Below are 7,511 nucleotides of genomic sequence, written 5' to 3' on the forward strand. Positions count from 1 at the left end.
GTACACTGCATCAGCATCTTACTTCCAAGCCACTTTTAAGCATGCCTGACAAGCAATGTGTGCACTGACTCAGAGATTAGTGCAATTAGTAGCCATCTGATGTTTATAAATCCCACTCCCCCAAAACACACACTCTTAAAAAAAGATAGGGTCTTTATAAAGCCACCCCCAAATCTCCCCACATAGAAACAAATTACACTTCTGGTACTGTTATCCACTAGGTTTTTACTATTGTTCAGTTTACAACTTGTAAATGTTGCATTAATTGTAATCAGCAAGTTTAGAGTGATACCTTAAACATCATTTTTCTTATCATATAGTCTACATGGCTTTCCTGAGAGGCCCATTTGTCCTGATTAGTCACAGTTTTTTAAAGAGGCCATATATTTTTCTTAGGTTGCCTGCACTGTAATTCATAAACTGCCAAGCAAATCCTTTTCCACTTTGTTAAAAGCTGTTGCTTTCTCAGATTATTTTATTGCAGAGCTACCAAATTGAATCCTGCAGACTGAAGTTATTTCAAGCTGAGAAGAAAGCTAACTCTTTCCATAACTTTCTCTAGAAGATTTGCTGTAACTTTCTTCAACTTTGTGAAAGAGAGAGGCAACTTTTCTTCATATGAAGAAAGACAAAACTCAAACTTGGGTAAATGTTTTTGGGTCTATTTTTGCCCTTAAGGGAAGACAAATACCAAATTGCTTCTTTTAGGTATCTCAAATAAATCATATAAAATTAAGGATCTATTCTTTAAAAATTACAAATAAGGAGCCATATTTTAAGTGCTTTTGAGGAAGGGGAGAGGGTAATAGTAGCTTTACAAAGCCTTTGCATTTTCAGAATTCTGAGCTACTCTACAGCTCAGTGGATACCTTGCCATAAAGTAGTACAAATCTACTCTCTACTACCATTTACAACAGCTGCCCAAGTAAAATCAGATCCAGAGCCTTTGAGGCAGGCTTTTCCTCTGCCAGTCTTCCTCCTATTCCCAACTAAGCCTATATCAGCCCTCCATTGTACTTGTGGAAGCCAAAAGAAAAGCAGATCCAGAAGATATAGGATTTTGAAACAGCAGGGGCAGCAAAGGTGTTACTGGCACAGTGGTGTTACTGGCAGTGGCAACCAGAGCTCTACTATCAGAGAACTCACTGTGCATGTACTACACAGTAGGGCTGTATGATGCTTCGGCTGCTGATTTGATTAGGAGGAGATTCGGCCCAATTCAGTGGCTGAATCCAGAATCTGAACTGAATCAGGAGACCCATTAATCTCCGAATTGAATCAGAAGCCTCTGATCTGATTCAGAGAGATTCGACGACTCGGCGATAGACACAGCTTTATATGTTTTTTTAATTATCTTGAGTACCATATGTACCATATGTGGCTCGAGGTACATAGAAAAAAGATACAAAGCTGCGTCTATGGCTGAATCGCTGATTCTCTACATTGGAATTGAATCTTCAGATTCGGCCAAATCTCATCAGGACAGTGATCTGAATCAGCGAATCAAATCACTGTCCCCTGAATCAGGCTGAATCTGAATCCAAATTGAATATTACCCACTTCACACACCCCTACTACACAGCTGAAGGGGTGTGATCTGCCACTGATCAGATCTAAATTAAATACAGAAAAAATAGTTTTCCTATATTTCCTAAGTGTTGTTTCCTTCCTAACTCTGTTTATGAATAAAGCCATTTCAGTATTGAAATAACAGTAAGAAAGTCATGATAAAGACACAATTTGTGGACATTTTTTTAAAATTCTGTACTACTGTACAGTTTTTAAAAGATGTCTCAGGCAATGTAGCATTTCTTTGCAAAATGTTCACCTGCAACATCTTATAGTACTTTTCCAACTCCTATGGATTTCCAATTTACTGCCATTTATGCTAAAACAAAGAAGTACAAGTTAAACTATTAAGTCAATATATACTGCTGAATGGAACATATGGCTATTTAGAGGGAGAGGCAGTAGACACTAGCCTTCAACTCAAGCACAGGCTTGAGTAGCTATATCTATCCACTAAAATGCTAAAATACTGCCATGTAAAGCATCACTGTAAAGCTTCAGCTGGAAAAATATGGGCCAGATCTTATTCCTGTTAGGTACCTAAATGGATTCATATGCCTAAGTGTGATCCCCTTCTATCCTGCTTGTATCACTTAAAAACTTGTATTCACTGTTTTTAACTAACTTTCTTAAAGCTAGCATGACGCATGTTACAAAAATAGATACAGTTAGGGATTTTCAGTCATGCAGGATGGGGTAGGATTGTGCCAAGAAGGTAGAGCAAGAGCTGACTCCATGGGTGAAATTCCAGAAATGTTGCACAAAAGGTAGATCCAAAGGAAGAGGCCTTTAGTGTTTTAATGCCTTTGTAATCAAAGCATTCTAACTGATGCAAAGGCCAAGTCATAGAATCAAAGATAGGAAGAGCTAGAAGGGACAGACGTAGATCATCTAGTCCAATCCCCTACCTGAGGCAGGTTCATCCCTATCCAAACCATCCTATGTAAATCTATAAAGTAACTTCTTAGAAAAACTACCATTAACCCTGACACAACACAACACAACACAACCACCCCAATCTGCCACAGGTAAAGCAGAGGGACTATGGTAGTCAATGCCCTGCTTCTGTAAAAGGCTGTTAATATATGCTCAAGGGATCCCTGGTAGAGGGCCATGCCCCACTCCCCTGCAGCACTGTAGGGGAAGGCACAAAATCCCCATAGTCCATACTAACCTTACCATGGGCTAAAAATTCCTTCCTGACCCCAGATATGGCAATCTGTCCAACTGTGAGGGGAAGGGCAAGACTTCATAGGCAAAATCTACAGCATTAATTCCTGGTAGGAGCACTAGCACACACCTGTCAAGATCCCCATCCTTGGCTGCAGGTAGCACCCAATGCCACTGAGGGAAGCTTAAAAAAAAAAAAAATAACACCATGACACATGGTGGAATTCCCCTTCCAGACCATTCAACAACCAGAAAAGCCAAGAAGTATGGGAAATACCCATCATATAGCTTAACCAGACAAGGTTCTTTGGGTACATGTGATATATATTTATTAGACCAACTAAATAGGTGGAGAACTTGTTCTTTGCAAGCTATTGGGCACATATACCCTTCTTCAGGCATAGGGGGAATCTGCTACTATTTTGCACTCTCCTGGATGGAATAGAAGCAAAATTCAGCTCTGTGAAAATGCAAATGTGTGGCAGTGAGGATCACAGGCCATGGCAGACAACAGGTGAGAAACACATATGTGTGGTGCAGGGAAGAGGCGAATGTTGACCTGGCAATAGACTGTAGCTGGTAATATGTAGAGATGTTACCTGGGGTTATTGAATGGCAGGCAGGTTATAATGTGCCATAACTCCAACATCTCTATTTAGTCCATGAGTTTTTGTATGCAGTAGATTTATGAATTAGGCTCATCTACAAAAGGTATTTTGTAAACTCCCTTTGAGCAGTAGAACTGAGAGACTGGAGAGAGAGAGTGGTTGTTTTGTGAGAAGTGTGCATCCACAAGTATTTGGGTTGTTTTGTCTTTGACAGATTTTTAGAGTGCATTCATTCTGGTACACACTTGTTGTTTGGTTTCTCCTACATATTTCCCATCAGGGCATTTAGTGCACTAGATGGGATATCTTACATTTGTGGTGGTACAGGTGTAAGATCCAGTAATGGTCATGGTTCTGTTGTGGGGTGTAGTAATTGTGCTGGAGATGTGTTGGCAGGTTTTACATTTCTTGTCCTGGCATGGTCTGGATCCATTTGATGAATTTTGGCCATAGGAAGCTTGCTTCTGGTGATGAGATTGGCAAGGTTTGGTGTTTGTGTAAAGGCTAGGAAGGGTGGTTCTGGGAAGATCTATTTCAAAACTGGATCGTCCTCTAGTATGGGTTGCCAGATCTTGACACGGCTGCCTCTCCAGCATAGATGTTCCTCATGCCCTATCATCCTTGGGGAAGGATAATTAGCTGGGCTGGGTTCTAAGCCTGCGATCCCCTTGAGCTGGTCAGCTCTCTTCTTGGGGTCCGAGGGTGCCCTTGTTGAGCAGGGGTAAAAGAATAAAATGCAGAAAAGAAACCAAAGGAAGGGACCCAAAAAGGTCTTCCCATCCAGTGTCCTACCGGTTGGCTTTCTCAGCCCTCCTGCCTCAACCTGGCAGTGCTCCCCCAACACTGGTCCTGCGGGGTTCCTCTCTCCTCTCCACCCCTAGTCCCGCTCCCTGCCCTGGTACCTGGGAATGGTCGAGCGGGGACACCTTTGTTTCTCTAAGGTTGGCTTCAGCTTCTTCCCTGAGCTCGTGTCCTGGTTGTGCCGCTGCTTGGCGTCTCCCTTGATGAACCTCCTTGGCATGACTAGGGGGAAGTCACTCCCAGCACTCCGCCCCTCCTGGGGCTTGATCTCAGTGCCCCCAGTGTGAGGAGCTCTCGGTGCTTCCCCAGCTGCCTATCACCTGGGCTTTCCAGATTTGCACCAGCCCCACCTACTACCAGCACAGAGAGCCTTCACCTCCTCACTGGCTCTCCCCTCCCTACTGCTGGCAACTGTTTTTATCCCTGCTGACTGGTGCATCCTTGTGATGTCACCTACCGGCCTTAATTGCATAAAGGCACGGCTTGTAAACCATGCGGGCTTTTCTCTTAGATCTTCTAGCATCGCTCCTCCTGCAGGTAAGTGATTGTTTTGTATTTCTTTTTTTATTTTACTTTTTCTTCCCATGTTGAACCCCATGGGCAGGGCTTCCTGGCCCCTCCACTCACTATCCCCAGGACACAGACACTATGATTAATACCCAGAATAGTAAAATACAAAGCACTATATACAAAAAACCCAGACCAACATACATATCTGCACAGAGCCAGGAATACCCAATTACCTATGAGTGCATACTTCTCACAAGACAAACACTCTCTCTCCAACCTCTCAGTTCTATTCCTCAAAGGGAATTTAAACAACATGTTTCATAGACAAGCCTACAAACTTCACTTTATAAATCTGTTTCATACAAAAAATTATAGACTACATATAGACATTGGACTGATGGCACATTATAACCTGTCTGCCATCTGATAATCCCAAGTAATCTTTACATTTTACCAGCTACATTCTGTCACAAGGTCAACATTCCCTCCTTTCCCTCCCCTACCTACCTGTCTCACACCTATTGTCTCTCATGGGCTCTGATCCTCACTGCCGTATATTTGCATTTTCACTAAGGCTGTGTGAAATTTCTCCAGCTGTTTCATTTTGGCACTGTTTCGACTCATTTTGAGCTTGAAACAGCAAAATCAAACTGAAACAAAGGACTTCAAAACATCCGTGAAATGAAACGAGTTGAAGCTGAAGCTGGACTTGTTTGCAGGGAAACAGAAAGTAAGGAGGGGGAAGAAGGAGGAAGAACTGCTCTGGTTTTGACCATGTAGCTGGCCAGCAACTGTTATCCTTCCCTGAGGTCGCTCCCAATCCCAGTGCTCTGGGGGAGGGATAGAAAAACAGCATAAAAAGCATCATTGTGTGAACTGAGCTGCTTTCTGCCTTGGGGTCAGTTACTGAGCTGACTTCCAGAAGCTCAGCAGCATCAGACAAATCTTTTCAAATCTGTGCTTTCTCTCACAGTGTGCAGGGAAACACAGCATAATTATATTGTATATTATAATACAGAATTTATATAGGAACACATACATAAATTTATATATTTTTGTTTTATTGCACAAATACATGCATACATTACATAAATACACACACATACAATGATCTTGTATTACATAAATCAGACATTACAGAAAAAGACACAGATTTTCCAGCACACTGAGGCAAAGACAAGACACTATGAAACACACCATAAAGTGTGCTGGCAAGCCTTCAGGGAGGGGTGGAATTGGGGGGGGAGGATAGAGGGAGAGCTGTAAGTCCCACACCCCCAAATTGAGGTGCAGCCTCTTTACTACATCAAGCAGGCATGAGGTTTCCACTCACTCTACTGGCAGCAAGGAGAGGGGAGCAGTGCCAGTGACAATGTCTGCACCCCCTCCAAGACTCTGCATCCCCTCCAAAAGCACCTGCCATAAACCCCCCACTACCACCATGACAACAAGCAACAGCATCAGCATGACAGTCTCCTCCACCCCCATTTCACTTCCCATGCTGAGCCTTCCAGTGCCAGAGAAAGAGCTGGAGCTGGAGCTGGATCTGAGTGCTCTAGGAAGGGAAATCCTGGGGAAGGAGGGAGAAACATCTAAGTTTGTGCTCCTCACCCCTCAAATCTCCCCTAGAGCCAGGTGTCCTTCCCCAGAAGGCACTTTGGAGGAGGAAGAGGTAGAGGGTGTGGAGGCAAGTGGCTCAGCTGAGTCCACTCCTCCTGTTGCTGTGCCTCTGCTTGCTGAGGAGAGGGAAAAAGCAGCATCCACATGTGAACCCATACTCCAGAAGCGAGTGAATTCCCTTTGAGGATCAGACCTGAGGGACTGGAGACAGGTGGTGTTCTGTTCTTGTCTTCAATAGATTTTTTTGTGTGCACTCATTCTGATGTACATTTGCTGCTTGATATCTCCATGTATTTTCCATCAGAGCACTTGGTGTATATAATAACTTTGTGCCCTGATGGAGATATGTATTGTATTGTGAAGATATTTCCATATTGGAGATATTGTTGGCAGGTTTTGCATGTCTTGTCATGGCATAGCCTGGATCCATTCAGTGTGTTTTGGGCTGTAGGAAGTTGGCTTCTGGTGATAAGGTTAGCGAGGTTCAGTGATTGTTTGAATTTGCAAACCACTCTTCACAGATGAGCCTATGAACTGCACTTCATCAACCTCCTAGGTACAGAAATTCATGGACTCAATATAGACACTGAAATTATGATACACTACAACCTGCTGGATATCTGGCTCCCCAGGTACCTTATCATTTTTATTTCCACTGCTACATTCCCCTCCTCCCCCACCCCCAGCCTGTCCCTCACCTCCTGATGCCTCCATTTCCATTTTCACTGACTGACTTTCTTGCCTAAATTGTACGCCAGCCTCTGGCTTGTTTACTATTCCTTCCATACAGGAACAGCATACACACCAATTTCAGGTGCTTCCTATTCAGTTGGTCTACTAAAAGGTACCAGATTGACACACAAACCTTGTCTGCCAGTGCCATGTCCTTAAACCAACACCCCTAGCACCTGACCGGAAGGACACAGGGCCCTGGGCACATCTAAGCTCCAGGGCTGGGGCTGGTAGGGAGAGTTCTCTGGCAGCTGCTGGAGAAGAAGCTCCTGCAGGAAAGGAAAGAAAGGCTCTGTGACAGTTTGGCTGCCTGAGATGCTGCTATTGCTACTGTGCTGCTTACTTATTACCAATTGTTATTTAAAGTGGTGGACCACGATGGGACAGTAGGGGAGGAGGAGTTCTTCACTGGGGCACACAACTTTGTCATGTAGCGGTCCCAGTGCCAGTGAGGCCATGCCTTAGAACATACACAAAAACACATGCCACGAGTTTTGCTTG

This window comes from Crocodylus siamensis, chromosome 3, assembly GCF_052110815.1.
Source record: "Crocodylus siamensis isolate JL-2025a chromosome 3, ASM5211081v1, whole genome shotgun sequence".
NCBI classification, from domain to species: Eukaryota; Metazoa; Chordata; order Crocodylia; family Crocodylidae; genus Crocodylus; species Crocodylus siamensis.